The sequence below is a fragment of the Neopelma chrysocephalum genome, unplaced genomic scaffold (assembly GCF_003984885.1).
Source record: "Neopelma chrysocephalum unplaced genomic scaffold, ASM398488v2 Primary Assembly neopelma1_42b, whole genome shotgun sequence".
Classification (NCBI taxonomy): domain Eukaryota; kingdom Metazoa; phylum Chordata; class Aves; order Passeriformes; family Pipridae; genus Neopelma; species Neopelma chrysocephalum.
Window position 1 is genome coordinate 6,091,730 of NW_020897701.1, and position 15,409 is coordinate 6,107,138.

The 15,409-nt window shown below is 37.4% G+C and overlaps 1 protein-coding gene across 4 annotated transcripts in view; it reads right to left on the reverse strand.

The window, feature by feature from the left end:
* The window catches only part of SGMS2 (sphingomyelin synthase 2), a 61,347-nt gene that overhangs the window by 38,689 nt on the left and 7,249 nt on the right, over positions 1–15,409 (reverse strand). Inside the window, exon 1 of one of the 4 annotated variants that reach the window (XR_003533232.1) lies at positions 3,808–3,869. The exons of 2 other annotated variants lie outside the window; for them this stretch is intronic. The gene's annotated coding sequence lies outside the window, so the exon portion shown is untranslated. Of the gene's footprint in view, positions 1–3,073; positions 3,220–3,807; positions 3,870–15,409 lie in introns of those variants that run through there. One more of the 4 variants, XR_003533229.1, reaches the window with a different exon arrangement.

The window sequence follows — 15,409 nt, forward strand, 5'->3', positions numbered from 1 at the left end:
GGGGGAAGAGGGTGTCAACTCATCTTCACTGAAACTCGCTTTGGCCGATACACACCTGCCCTGCCGTGCAGTGACCCGGCTGCAGCGCCGAGCGGGCGCATGACAGAGCGGCGGCCCGGTACGCAGCCCTGGATTCAAGGAAAGCACCTGACCCTCTGTTCGTCACACCCCTGGAAAGCCCCCTTCACCCAGCTATTGGCTATTCTGCTTGGGTTGCTCGCACTTTGTTTTTTTCCACAAAAGCTTGGGGGAAGGGAAGGGGGAATCTGCTTTATTCCAGCACAGGGTGGAAAAATTTTCTGCACTCTCAGAGTTCTGTGGGACAGGGAAACTACCCTGATCCAAACAGCAACAGGCAGAGCACTGGTACAGACAGGATGCCAGGATTTCTAAGTTTTATCTTCTGCAGGCTTAATGCAAACAGTCTGTTATAACCAGATAAAAAATTCAGCTAGGCTACCGCTATTCCTGTTGCTAGGTAAATGCACAAACACACCTGTAGTGCTGAATCGAAGTCTGTTGGAACCTCACAGCGCTCTTTACTGCCGCCGTGATCACCCACCACCACTCTCCAATTCTCATAGCTGGGTCCTTTAAAATGAAATCCAGAAAAGCCATAGGGGTACCATGGGCAGGGAAGGGTCCTTGCTTTCATCTGGTTACAAAGACATCTACATATTACGTACACTTAATCACATGCAAGCCCCTGCAGAATTGTGTCTCACTTCAAAGAGTTATACAGAGAAGATAAAACCTGAGAGAGTAACAGTTCAACAGTAGAAATAGTAATGAGAGTTAAAAAAAAAACAAACTACAGGCAAATATACATATAGGTATAGCAAAGGCTAAACAGAGGCCCCCCTATTTTTCTTCATTAAAAAAAAGCCATTTAAGGAAGGTTAAAAGGAAAGACAAGAAACTTTAGTGGCATTTTTCCAAATTATTTAGATATAAAAGTAATCTGAAACACTGCCTTTACTTTAAATATTATTCCCACTGCATTTGAGAAAAAAAAAATAGCAGTACATGAGTTCACTCTGTTCAAGGCTACACTTCATACCCAGCATTTAAGCCTGTCCTTGCAGATGACCTGTTGAAGACTAGAACTTGGTCACAGAGCTCCTGTTGAGCTCAGAGGTGCATCTGTGAGGAGCAGCTTGCAGGAGAGGGTCTTCAACTAATCTGGTAACTACTGTTTGCAAGTCCTGCAGAACAACAAACTTTTGAAAGCAAGTGGCATATTTGTGAAGTCACAAAACTTGTCAGAGAAATTAGCAGCACATCTCTTTTCCTTAAACTAGATTAACTTCACAAGAACGTTTTTGGACAGAAATTATAAGAGAGAACATAAGACTTGCAAAATGATAACTTATTTTATGAGGAAAAAAACTTCTCATGTGCATACATAATTCCATGGGGAGATTAACATACAAGCCACAACCCCCCTCACCTCCCAGGGAGGCAGAGAGTACAAAAGTGAGTTTTGAGGGGAAAAAAAATTACTGTTCTTTTCAGTTGGAACAAACCCAGTATCTTTTTCATTACTGTTTACTTTTCCCCCCTTTCATGAGATCAGCAGGGATATTATTGGAAACAGTAATTCTATAAACGAACACAGCCAGCCTGTGCATTAAAATTCTGACTATTTCCAAAGAGACACCCAGGCAGTTTTCAAAAGCAGCTACCATCAGAATCCTGCTTAGTTCTACCATGGGAGAACTGAAGCTGCAAGATGGGGTATGTTGGGGGGAGGAAACAAGAACCATATAGAAGTTTCTAGTTCAAGCTGACTTTACAGTTTATGGACAGAATAAACAGTAGTACAAAAAAAAAAAAAAGCCTATTTGTGTAGCCAAGCCATATCAGACATCTGTGCAGAAATTTGATAGGGAAAAACATGTACTTGTGCTCAGCCTGAGTAGTTTCATAACTAATTAATTGTATAAGTATGCATGTTCTAAGGAGCTCACACATATTTGTAGCCTTCATTGCAGCTGTGTTAAAGGCAGATGAAAACATATATAGGTATTTTATACTTAAGTGTACCATACACACCCATAATTATAGTCTCTCATAATTTTTCCTTCTTTTTTCCCAAGTAGCATATAGATCAGAGCAATCCTACAAACTATTTCTATTCAGGTCTAACATATTCTGCACCCTGGTTCTCACAGCAGTTCTATTATATCTTCAAAGGTGCTAGTTGATACTCCTACCTTGAAACAGATGAAGTAACTCCAAAATGATTTATTATTCCCATCCAATTATGAAAGAATAAAACACACTAAAGCCCAATATTGGTAGAATATTAAATCATAAGGAGATTTTTCATCAGCATACACTTGCTAAATATTTAACACCACCTAACAAAAAGAAATTCTACAATTTTGGAATTAAATGCATTTCAGCAATGACATGAATTCTAGGTCTCCAGATTATTATTTCGATCATTCATTAGTTCTCTTTCTTCATCCAGGGTTTTAGAACAGGATCAAAAAAGCTTACCTTGTAAAATCACAAGTATTGTCACTATGTTTTGGCAACCAAACAAGTGGATGAAAAGATGAGCCACAAAAGAAATCATAAGACAAATTTTTCCATCACTACTTCATAAGCACCAGCTCCCAAGTACACAGTGCTGTCCTACTACTGCCCCCTACTACTAAGGGCCTTAAGAAACACCTTTGTAAATCATCACAGCTAGCCCAAGCACTAATTCGGCTGCTCAGATAGCAAGCCTACCCTAACAAGCCAATAGAAGCTGAACCCAAGTAAACATTAAAAAAACCAAACAAACAACAACAAAAAAAAAACCACCAAAAGAAGTCTACTACTTCCTATAAAGCACGAAGCTGCCAAGACAAGCACTGCCATACTAAGCACACAAACTTCTTTTAGCGTTACCACGTCGTATGAAGAACTCGCGAGCAAAGAAACCTCAGTGAACCTCACTCAGCTCAACCCAACCCAACCCAACCCAGCCCAGCCCAGCCCAGCCCAACCGAGCCCACCTCAATCCCCACGAGGAAAAACTCCGGGAGCAAAGGCCGCCCCGCGGGCTGCCCGGGGTTACCTGCGGCCTCCGGCGCTGCTGGCCCGGCCCTGCTGCCCGACTGCCGAGGCGCTACTGCCGCCCGCCCTTCCCAAGCTTTCAAAGGAGGCGGGAAGCGGCGCCAGGCCAATGGCAGCGGGAGCCGGCCCAGGGAGCCGCCCCGCAGGTGCCCAGCCGGGCTCGGGAGGGAGCGGGCGCCGCTGATCCCGCTGCCGCTCGGAGCGGTGTCCTGCTTGGCGCGGCCCGAGGCAGCTCCCGAGGGCAGAGGCTTCCACCAGCCACTCTCTTTCCACTTACGAGACTTACAAACCTGTGATTATTGTCTCCCGTTTGTCTAACCTTGGTGCTCTATACAGTTTACATTCCTCAGAAGTTGCTATATTAGCTGTTTTCATAATCAGCAGCTAGGCAGAGATACTAAGTTTTTCAAACTATTTTTCCAAAGGCTTATGTAGTATTGAGAACATCCCTGGATAGTGTCAGGAAAAAACAAAAAACAAAACAACCTGAAGCTTTGTGGAATTATACTCCCTGCCTATTTTCATGGCTAGGCTTCGCGAACAAAGATTTGGGAAGGGCTTCTACCCACGTTTGTTGCAAGCGCGTTGGTGGCTAAAAGGCCAATACGAGATAGGCATGACCGATTGCATAAAGCTCACGAGAATACCAAATTTAGACTACAGAGATTTTTTTTGCTTTGTTTTAACAAAGCAATAAGTTAAAACTTTGTGCTTTCCCCTCAATATTTCACTTACATAAGCAGAAAAAGCTGTATCACAGTTATCCTATTTTTTCCTTTGGATACTATTGTGGGATCATAGAATCATAGAATGGTTTGGGTTGGAAGGGAACCTTGAAGATCATCCAGTTCCGACCCCCCTGCCGTGGGCAGGGACACCTTCAACTAGAATGGGTTGCTCAGGCCCCATCCAACCTGGCCTTGAACACTTCCAGGGATGGGGCATCCACAGCTGCCCTGGGCAACCTATCAGTGCCTCACCACCCTCATAGTAAAGAATTTTTTCCTAATATAATTAAAAACACAATGGGGTGGAGAGGGTCTGTTTGCTTGTTTGATTTTGGTAATTCTTTTAGTATTCAAACTACCTGGAATCAGATGCACTTTAGAAGCTGTGAAATAAGAGATCTGGTTCAGTTTCTTTAAACCAGTTTCTCTTATGAGTGAAGCCAAAAATTGATTTTCTATCTAAAAATATATGCATCCAGAATCACTGCCTCTGGCTTCAGAGCACTTTCTAGACACAACAATGGCAGATGAATTAAATGCTTTTCTTGTATGAAATGAGGCTTCAGAAGAAATTGCAAGAGTGCAGGTCCTTAGTTGACAGAGGGTGTAGGGAGGAAACGGGAGATCAGGGAACAATAAAAATAAATTCTGGTTTACCGTCTCTATATGAAAGCGAGGTGATTCTAGGAAACTGCATCAAGCAGAAGTATAGGAAATATTCTCAACCTCTTTAGGAAAAGAGATAACATTTTTGGAAACAACTAGATGATCAGAAGAACGATGCCAGACAGCTAAAAAGGCTTATTAAGGCTTTGCTGTAACATCATAAGGATTTCTGGATATGACATTAAATGCATGAAAATTAAGAGAAGACTGCTGTGCTGTAACAATTGTCACAAAGTCAACTGACAGGTGAATTGGCCCATTTTCTTTGCTACTCAACCTTATCTACTATATCTTCTCTTCATGCTCCTGAATAGTTTTCCTCTCTCACTTCTCTGATCCCATCTTTCTCACATAGCTTCCTTTTAATTTCTTGGCCTTGGGACTTTTCTGCAGCAGGCCCATATTATGAAACAGAATAGTTGGACTAAACCTGTGACTGCTAGACAACATCCTCTTCAACAAAAAGTTTATAGGGCTTTTCCCCAGTAAAGCAAAACAAAGACCCCTAAATTTTAATAAAACTAACAGTAGCTGAACAGGAGTTGCTAGATGATCTCTATTTGTCTCTGCATGCCTCTGCTTTTTCTATGAAGGAGAATTTTATCTAATTCAGCTGGGAGAGGAGAAAAAAATAGAAGGAAAAGGAAGTAAGACTGGAATGTGAATGAGCAATACAAAACTGCTAAGATTTACCCCTCCTTATTGAAGTTTATGAGCAATATAATTTTTATCTCATTATCTTACATTTTAGGATTCTATTAGTGTGAAGACTCTTTTTTAGGAAAAATTATTTTTAAACCTAAGCGGTTGACACAATTGCATGAGGGACAGTTGGCCTACTTAAAAAAAAAAAAAAAGTGACTGCTGTTATCATCTGAGTGTAAATTCATTATGAAACATACGGACAGATCTATCATACTAGGGTAACCTCCTATCTAATCTGCTGATCTGACTCTGGTAGCAGGCAGTGCAAGAAGCTTCAGAAGAGGCACAATGGTAATATCAATAAAAGCTGGGTAAAGGACAGAAAGGAGTAAAGGATCCTTCTATTCTAGCTGCTTATCTACTTACCCTTCCAAATTAGAATCATAGAATTGTTAAAGTTGGAAAAGACCTTTAAGACCTTCAAGTCCAACCATTTACCTAGCACCACCACCATGTTCACCATTAAACCATGTCCTCAAGTGCCACATCCACACATTTTTTGAACACTTACAGAAATAGTGACTCCACCACTTCCCTGGGCAATCTGTTCCAAGGCTTTACAACCCTTTTCATGAAATTTTTCTTCCTAATATCTAATCTAAACCTCCTCTTGTGCAACTCGAGGCCATTTCCTTTTGTTTTCTTTCTGCGTAGCATAACAGGAGGGGCATTTTCTTCTTTTAAATAAAAAGATCAGCAACCAACAAGCAAGTTTTAATGAAGTTATGCACTGAACACCAGAAAATTGCTGCTTTTGGTATTTTATTTTGTTTGTATGCTCTGATACTCCTCTGTTAAGTAAGATCTTAATACAATCCCATTCCTATTTCTCCCAAAGTTTAAAAAAGTTTGAGGAAAACTACAGAAGGTATACAAAATATTCTCAAATGAAATTGCTATGACTTTGTGCAAGACTGTAGAATAAAGTCTGTGAAATGGCTAAAGACATTCTGACAGATATCCTTCAAGTAAATGAATGAGTCATGAACTTCCAAGATAAAGAAGCAAAACAGAGCTGACTCATATATCAGTTCTGAATTTCAAATATGACATGCTTCTTTTGATATCCTCTGTATTAGCAGGACTTTAACACATCTTCTTTTTCACAGGACTCAAAAGATAAATGAGTTTGGTAAAAAGATGCGTGTCGACTTTTGTTCCACTATATTTGAAATGTATTCACAGTAGTTTTGGGCTTATTCTTATATGGGAGCAAAATGCTTTGATGCTACTTATTAAAGTCATGGCCAAAAGATTTAGTGCAAAGGCCACAATTGAGAAAATGTTGTTTACTGGATGATTTTTTAGACTGAAAAGCATAAATCTTTATTGCAATTTCTATGTATCATCACACAGATATGATTAGATGGCTTCTAATGGCATGAAGTCAAAGTAAAGTGATCCAGATATTATGTCCTGCCAAATGCACATTTACCATCATAAAAATATGTTCTAGAGTGTCTTTTCCTTTGATTCATATTTTGAAATTGATTTGGAGGAGGATGCAGAAAAGGTGAGTCATAATACAGGGAAAAGGGCTCTTCATATAATCCTCTGAGAAAAATGTTCTCAAGTCTCTAGCTTGAGAAGAGGTGCAGATCTCAGAACGGATGAGGAGGCTAACAGTTTTCCATGAAATGTCTCAACGGAAAACACAATAGCATAATCTTGACTTTAGGTACTACAAGTTTATATGTGGCAGACCAGTAAGTTATCTTCATTGTTAAGAGTCTAGATTCTTGTTCTGCTCTTATAAATAAACCACAAGGAGTTGTAAATATAGATATCTCCAAGGTTGCACACAGTAGGAAAAGCAAGAGAAATTAAGATGGAAATGGATGTGTATTCTGCAATCTGAAGTTGATAGGAAACTTCTATCTAGTAGGAATATAATTGATACTCATTAATTATGCACTGAGCTAATTTGGCATTCTGCCAGTTCAGGGATAGGCATAAAAAGTATGAAAGTATTAAAAATTTACAGTGGAATAGACTTTGAAGAAGGAACTATATTGACACCAGAAATATGAGGATCCTTATCTTCCTTTCAGAGTATGAAGAAAAGCAAAGCAGATATTATACTCTGACTGGAAAGTAGTACTCCCTTCTGACTCAGGAGTAACTGAGTGACTTGTGGAAATGCTGCTGATCATATAACTACTATGAGAAAGCGTTGGCATCCACAGCCTTGACAATAATACCACAAGTAAATTACTGACCAAATGTAATTAATGAAAAAAAATAAAATTAACACATTTCCCTGAACCAAAAGCAGACTTTGTTGATCCTCCCATAGAAATAATTCCAGGCAAGCATTTTTCTAGTCCATCTGAAAAATTTGCAATACCCATGGTCTTTACTAAGGCAAAAGAAAAAAAAAAGAACAAAAAAACCTGATGCAAATATCCAGTATGGACTCTCACTCAAATCTCTTATTTCCACTCTGCTTGATACTTGCATTTTCTAAACGTTACTTTATAACTTTGTTAATTTCTTCACAAAAATGTTGAGGGAAGGGCTAATGAGAATACCAGAAAAATACTGCAACAACAGAGAACTATGCCATAGTAAGCAGTCATGGCTAAACTAGATATTGTAGCCACTGGGAGTTAGTTAATTAGCACCTTCTTCTTCACCTTTCTGCTAGGGCCTGGGACACATGACAGCTGGGGATGGCACAATCCACAGTGAAAAAGTATTTTCACATCACCTAACATAAGTAATGATTCTATGTTATGAGTCTGTGTAATGATTCATGAAGATTTCATGCTGCAGTGATTATGCAAGATAGTTAAACATTGTATTTAGAGGTACTGAGGTTTTTTTTAATCTTTTTTTAAAACCTATTGTTACTGAATTCAAAAAGCCATTCTTTGCATCTTAAGGAGTTGTTATTTTGCTGCCATATGGAGACAAGGAGAAGGACAAACTAGAAACTGTCCCTAGTATATATGTCCTTATTTGTGATTCTGACTCCTGTTACAGAGAGAAAGAAGAGGAAATCAGATTTTTAGAGTAGGCACGGTATATCTCCTACAGCAAAAAACATAAGATGTGTAATGTAAGGTGGAATACAAGTGTCTTATATTCCTTACATCTCTGGAATCATGGAGATTAACAGCCTTTGGCTGAAAGATCATGATCTAGCTTCCATGGGGCATCCCAAGAACAGAAGAAGAACTGGAACCCACCAGTGGCCACTGTCAATCATTTCCATTCCATTTTTTTCCTATACATCACTACAGTCCATATGCTGATGACAGCAGGTTTATGATCATGCAGTCTTTTATACAGACATCAGCTCCTGGGAGGATTTTTGCTTCCTGCAAATTTCTCTTAAAACAGTTGCAATACTTAATGGTCACTTGTAGAATTACATTTTAGTTCTTATAATGGATTTGTGGAAACAACTTTCTAGCGTAGCAAAGGTTTTATGCCACTGTCCTTTAAAAAAATGCCAGGCAGACTAGGGCACAAATGGGATGAATGCAAATATTGCTGACTACAAATGCCCAAAGAAGCTTAAAGGAAAACTGTGCCATGTTCATTGATTTTCATTTCGGCAGAGGGGACTGCAATTTGCCTACATTTGCTCTACTTACCTAAATTTTCCTTGAGACTATCAGAGTTACGTTTTGTTTTCTGTCCTAAACTCTTAAGCAGTACTTCATGCTGCCTGTTAAAAAGTTGTCACATTCAGCGCCAGAGTTAGCTGCAAATTGAATCAGAGACTTCATCAGCCAGGAATAGACCTCTTGTGAACCCACTCCTTAAATTTGGGTTAACACTCAATTCAGACCAGACTGCCCAGACCTTTGTCCATTTGGGTCTTGAAAACCTCTGAGACCCCACAGTCTCTCTGGAAAACCTGCACCAGTACTTAAGTATCATCATACTGAAATATGTTTTCTTTATATCTAGCTGGAACATCCTTTCCCAATTTCTGATTGCTGTTTCTCATTCTCTTTTCTTGTCCCTCTCTAGAGAGCCTGGCATCAGACTTTTGCTTGGTAACTTCCTCGAGCATTGGAAGGCTGCTGCTAGGTTTTCACTAGGCTTCTCTTCTGATAAATTTATTATCTGCTTTGACAGACCTTCTGCTAAATCTGTAAAGTGTTTAGGGAAGTATTGGATTAACAGTTTTGGTGTTAATGGAAATTCATTAAGTTCTGCAGGTCACTGATAAAATCCTTGAAATTCTACTAAATTTCTATCACAAAATCTTCTGAACTGGAAGGGACCCACAAGGATGGAGTCCAACTCTTAAGTGAATGGCCCATACAGGGGACTGAAACTGTGACCTTGGCATTACTAACACCAAGTTTTAACTAACTATATTATAAAGCATTGAAAAAAACATTTGTGGACTTAACATTTTTAAGAAAAATCCAACATTTTTAAGAGAAATGCAGAATCACATTTTATTTCAGTCTTTAGCAACCAAGTAAGTGGTGGGTTATAATCATCACCAATTTTTGGATCTAGAAAGAAGTTTCCAAAATAAAATGGAAGAAAGCTCTATATCACTTTTTCTGTATGCTAGGATAATGTGAAAAAGGTTGAGAACAACAACAATTTCTCTTCTGCAGGACTTAAAATGACTACTTAAATTTTCTTAATCAAAAATAGAAGCTGTTGTATGAGAATAATGGTTATAAATATTTCATTTTCATACTGACTATTCAGTTATAAAAAACTTTAATTCTTACTGATGGTAGAATCCCAGACAGTCATGAATTGCTAAACTCAAATTCTTGAGGAATATATAAAAGTGACTGCTTCTCTTCTGTCTAAATTTACTATAACTTCCCTATTCATTCTTATTTTCATCACCCTCCTCTCCTACTCCTTCCTTGTGCTCTGCAAATTTTCTCATGGCTGAGGCAACTTTCTGTATATTTTTGCTTTCGTTCAAGGTTTGTATGATGTGCCTTCTTTCCTGTATAAGACTCTCAAGGTAACAAAAAGTTAAGATTTTGTTGAATAACTTACACATTTAAGTCAATAAGAAAATAAAGATATGGTTATTTTTTACATATTGTAACAGTATCTTCTTTAAATGTTAACCTAAGTTTTACATAATTTTAATGTTTTCAATCCTTCTTCAAATATTAGTATGCAATGGATATTCAGTTGATTTTTATAATCATTTCTTATTAGTAATAAAATATTCAGTATTTTTTACCTATATGCATCCAGGCTTTGTAGAAAGGAAAGTATTATGATTTTTCCCAGTTATTAGATAAAAATAGGATTGTACAGTGGTGGCTTCTCCAAGGTTCAGCTGCACATCAGAAACAGGATGAGGTTTTCTGACTTCAGCTCACTGACCTATATACTATAAGGAAACATCACACTATTTTTTATCAGTGGGAAATCTAGTGTGTCTAGAATAAACAAATCTTGGAAATTTCAAATAAACCCATGAAACATGTTAGTATAGGCGGAGTGGCTGTGTGCACGGTTGCACAGATGTGAGACAGATCGGGCCTCTGGTATATGGAGTATGAGAAGAAACTTCAGAATTAGAAAGTGCTGGAATAATCCTTTTAACATCACCTTATTATGATATTGTTCCAAGAATATTACAGAGGGAAAGAAGGCCACATAAGCCCACAGTGTTATGCTAAACTTTGTTAGCCTGCCAAAAAACATAAAATCCCAAACTGTATAGAAGATAGGGAATAGGGAACACTGTAAATCTACTGTTTATCTTAGGATTTTAAAATAAAAGACTGGAATTCTATTGCCATCTCTGCATTGCAATGTTGGGCAAGTTGCTTCCAATTATATTTTTTACGTATTTTCACTGTTGTTTGACAGCCCAGTTACACAGGACCTGTAACCAGCCTCCTCTATCAAAGATTTTGATGGTTTGGAACTCTATTCTGAATCTCTCAAATAAGTTTATATACGTATTTTGGGACCCTAATTTTAATTCCCATTCACCGGTCCATTTTTAAAATACTTTTGAGATTCTCACCTAAAAGTGAAAACCTGGAAAACTGACTATATGTCTGCACTTTATGACCAAATATGGGGGAAAAGTTAAGTTTGTCTGTATTATATATTTATTGACTTCCCAGGCTTTTGCATGAATACATACTAAAGAGGTTGGTTGTTTTTCTTCTATACAAGTATATTGCTTGTATTGTTTAAGTACTGCTAATGTTAGCTCAGCTAAGATATCCTAAGTCCTAATGGATGTGCACTTGTATCAGTTGCAATCATTACAGCTTTTAAAAACCCCTTCTTAGTTTATAGAAATTAGCTGTATAAGGGAAACTGCAGGGATCTCTATGTTTCAACAATATATTCTGTACAACTTCTAAATAAATAAATAATAATTAAAAAAATCATGACATCTCTTGTACCAAATACAAACATCAATGACAGTAATAGGAAAAACGTGGACTAAAATACTGTTTCTTTCCATCTGAAAACTTGTATTGTACAGCAGTTGTGTGTATTTCCTAAAATTATATTGACAGCAGCACTGAAAAAACAGACATTCACCTTGCTAACGACCTCTGGTTTTGGCAAGGTAATAAGTACAAGAAAAGAGAAGATCTGTTCTTACCATAAACAGGAAAAGATGCTTTATAACAGCAGCATTTGCTAGCACCTCTAAAATTAACTCTGGGTCAAGCTTTTTTTGGAATTAATACAGAGCAGCTCAGACTATAGACATATTAAAGAAAATATTTCGAACAAGTCAGTCTGGAAACCATGTTTTAAAATAGTACATGTGGAAACAAAAACATAAATTTGTACTGAGTATTCATCTTCTCTTATAAATTGTCTGGCCTACAGTTTTTTCATCTTTCCCTATGATTGAAACATAAGTTAATTTAGGGCACAGACAGTTGTCTTTAAATTGTAGGAGAGTTAGATTAGAAGGCATCTCTGGAGGTCATGCAATCCAACCTGTTATCAAAGCAGGGCTAGTACTGTCTGGTCAAATTTTGAGTATCTCCAAGGATGTAGAGTTCATAGGGTTTTTGCCAGGAAATTCCAGTGCTTAACCTCTTCACCAGGACATTTTTCTCCTTCTATGTATTTGGCATTTCCCTCTTGTACTTCTAAAAATCCCCATTTGTAATCATGACCAGACTACTGCAGCATGAAGGAAAAATTATTTTACATCACCTTCTATAGTATTTTATGCAAAACACATCTTACTAAACATTGCAGCAAGCCAGGAGCGTGTGTTTGCTGAGTAAGCAGTAACCCCTCCAACCTCACTACCCCATGTCAAATCCTTAGTCACCATCTGATCAAAACATTAATCACTTTTGATCATAAATTTATTTGTGTTAGGTGATACAAAAATATTGTCCAGTAGTTAAAGCTGAGAAAAGAGCTCTGATAGATGATTTTGACATTTAATAACTGATATGCTTTCTTATTAAAGTGGAAAATATTTGTTTGGATTTTAAGTTTTTTCTGAAGTAGACATACAAAAAACAGCAGGAGAAAATGTTAATGATGGAAAAAAAAAGAAACTGAAAGCACAGCTAACTGTGTGCACTTTATGTACTTTGCATAACACAAGTGCAGAAAACAGTATAGGTAGGGAAAGGCGATTTAACTTTTTTAATTATTCAGTTTTAACAGTAATTATTATCTTATAATATGACCAGTAAGGAAGTTTGCTGTGCTTTGTCAAGTTTTCTCAAGTTTTGTTAATTGCTAATGATATTCTTATCTCTGAAAACTAGATACAAGGTAAGGGCAAAAATGCTTTTACTCTGCTAGTATTTCATACTATTAACTACATTTGGCATTACAGTTTCCTTGAATGGCAAAGTCAATTAAAGAAGTTCTTGCTACCTTCTCCCCCAAACCCCTCCTCCCCTGGTACTGAATGCCATTCCCACCTAAATGCTACAATTTAATTCTTCTTTTGCTATGAGGAAAAAACCCCAAACTGTGTTTTTCTTTTTTCCTTAAATCATCAAATTCTTCAGTCTTTAATGCAAAAGTATGAGTGGCTGAATCAATGCCAATTTGTCCTAGAGTGTGAAAACCCTCCTTCCACTCATTGCTTTTGGCCAGTGTACAGCAAATGACACGTTGACCTCTTCTGTCCACCTGATCCTCTTAAGTAGTGGTCAGGTGCTTTTGTGCTGACAGAATCACTGCCACAAAGGTCTGTCCATTATGGTTTAGGATGCTATAGCCCATGCCTGAAGCTGAGCTACCACTAACACTGCATTTGAAGTGTATGGAACTTAGCTACGTTATTAGAGGCATGCTGTGCCACAGTGCCTAAAAAGAGGGGTTCCTGAGCTGCAAATCTGTGTACATATATAGAAACAGAAAGCATAGTACGTTAGAACAAAATGAGGCAATAATTTATAGATAAGGACAAGCATGGAAAGGAAATCAGTTACGAAAAGATTAAAATATCACAACAGACCAGACACAGCAGAATCCAACTTCAAGAAAACTGAGACATTAGTTGTGCAAGAAGTGTTCATTTGCCTGATAATGATTAAAACATTTCCCTCTATTTCTTTCATGTACCATGGCAATTAGAAAGAATCAAGAAACAATATTCAACAAGTTTATAGGCATCATATTTAACTACCATAGTAGGAGGTAGTTTAGCAAACTGCAGCAGTATTGATACTTAACACATTTTATCATAGCTCAAGTGAAATGTAAGTAACTTCTTGAAAGTCTACAAGACCATGGCAGGGTAAATGGAAGACTTTTCTAGTCTTACCATGTCTAGTATTTGAAAATATTGTCTTTTTAGTATGAAAAAAAATGGTAGTACTCATTATTTTAGTGTTGCTCATCTAAAGTCATACTTTCTGCTCTGTTTTCAGAATACTGTGGAGTTTTCAATGGGAAATTCTGTGATATGTGCACTGGTTTTGGTCAGCAAGTGATTTCAAAATTATGCAGAATCTAACACTAGGACAAGACTGCCAGTGGCGGCCTGATATCACTGCAACTATTGCTACACTGAAAAGGAAGTTAATTAATACTTTTCAAAGTCTTGGACTTCTCTGCTGACATTGCAAATTAAGCTGACTTATTTTGAGTGAAGAGAAGTGAGGTTGGGCTTTTTAAATTTTGCCCTCCACTATAGATAATGGAAATGGAAAGGGGACAAAAAACCAAATGATTCTGAATAATACGTTTAAGTTTTAAAGAGAAAAGCTGAAGTTAGACACATCACCAGATCCTAACAGCAACTGCCTAGGTTTTAAGAAACTGCACAGGGAATGCTGAGTCATTTCAATATTATACAGAAGAATATCCCCCATAAGGGCAGCTGGGTAACATTAGTTTTAATCCCCAAAATAAAATGCACTAGAGAATCTCTCAGGAGCAGAGGCAATAGACAAATGTGGTTTAAAACACTGATAGCAAGCAAGGTCAAATGAAAATGTAGATGCCTATTACTTTATTATTTAAATTTTAACAATAATGGCCAGACCTGAGGAAGAGTAACTTTGTATTATACTCCACATAGTCACATACTCAAGGTTATATAAGGGTAAATCCTGTGTTGTTCATCACTGAAACTTGAAGAGAAAAACTAGTAAAACCTGTCAGACTTGGGAGTTTGGCAAAATTTACATTTTGATTATAAACTAAGCATTATAAACTAACTTCTAAATATTTATTTTCTCCATTCTTAAAAAAAATTAAAATATCTATTTTATGCTGGTTTTGTAATCAGACAAATCTTGACTATGACGTTATCTTGTATTGGTGGGTAGTAAACTGCATAAACATGTTCTAGAAAAAAGTTTTGAGGTTTTACTGTAAAAACCAAAAATGCTGGATGTGTGGTAAATGTAATCTATCTTAAGACGTTGCTGTTTACAGCAACTAACCACTTACACTGGTTTCTGTCCATTTTTTGAGATTAATCAACTAGATTCCAGTTAGAAATTAATGTCAAATAAATTTTCAGATTATATACTGGGGCATCACGGTATTCTAGATTCTCCTATATTCTGCTGGGTTACAAAACTTAAGTCTCAAATGTAGAAATTCAAATCAGATCCAAATAATTCTAGACAGAGCTAGCTATCATCATTCATATCAACATCAATTGTATTATAAGTATAAAGACTAATCTGTGTACTTTGTAGAACTCAAATATTCACAGACAAAGGCCTTTCTATGCAGTTTTCTGCCTACTTGTAACCATAGAGCCAAATAAGTGTAGGCCATCTAAATAACCACATTTCCTTATGTCCAATTTTCTGTTG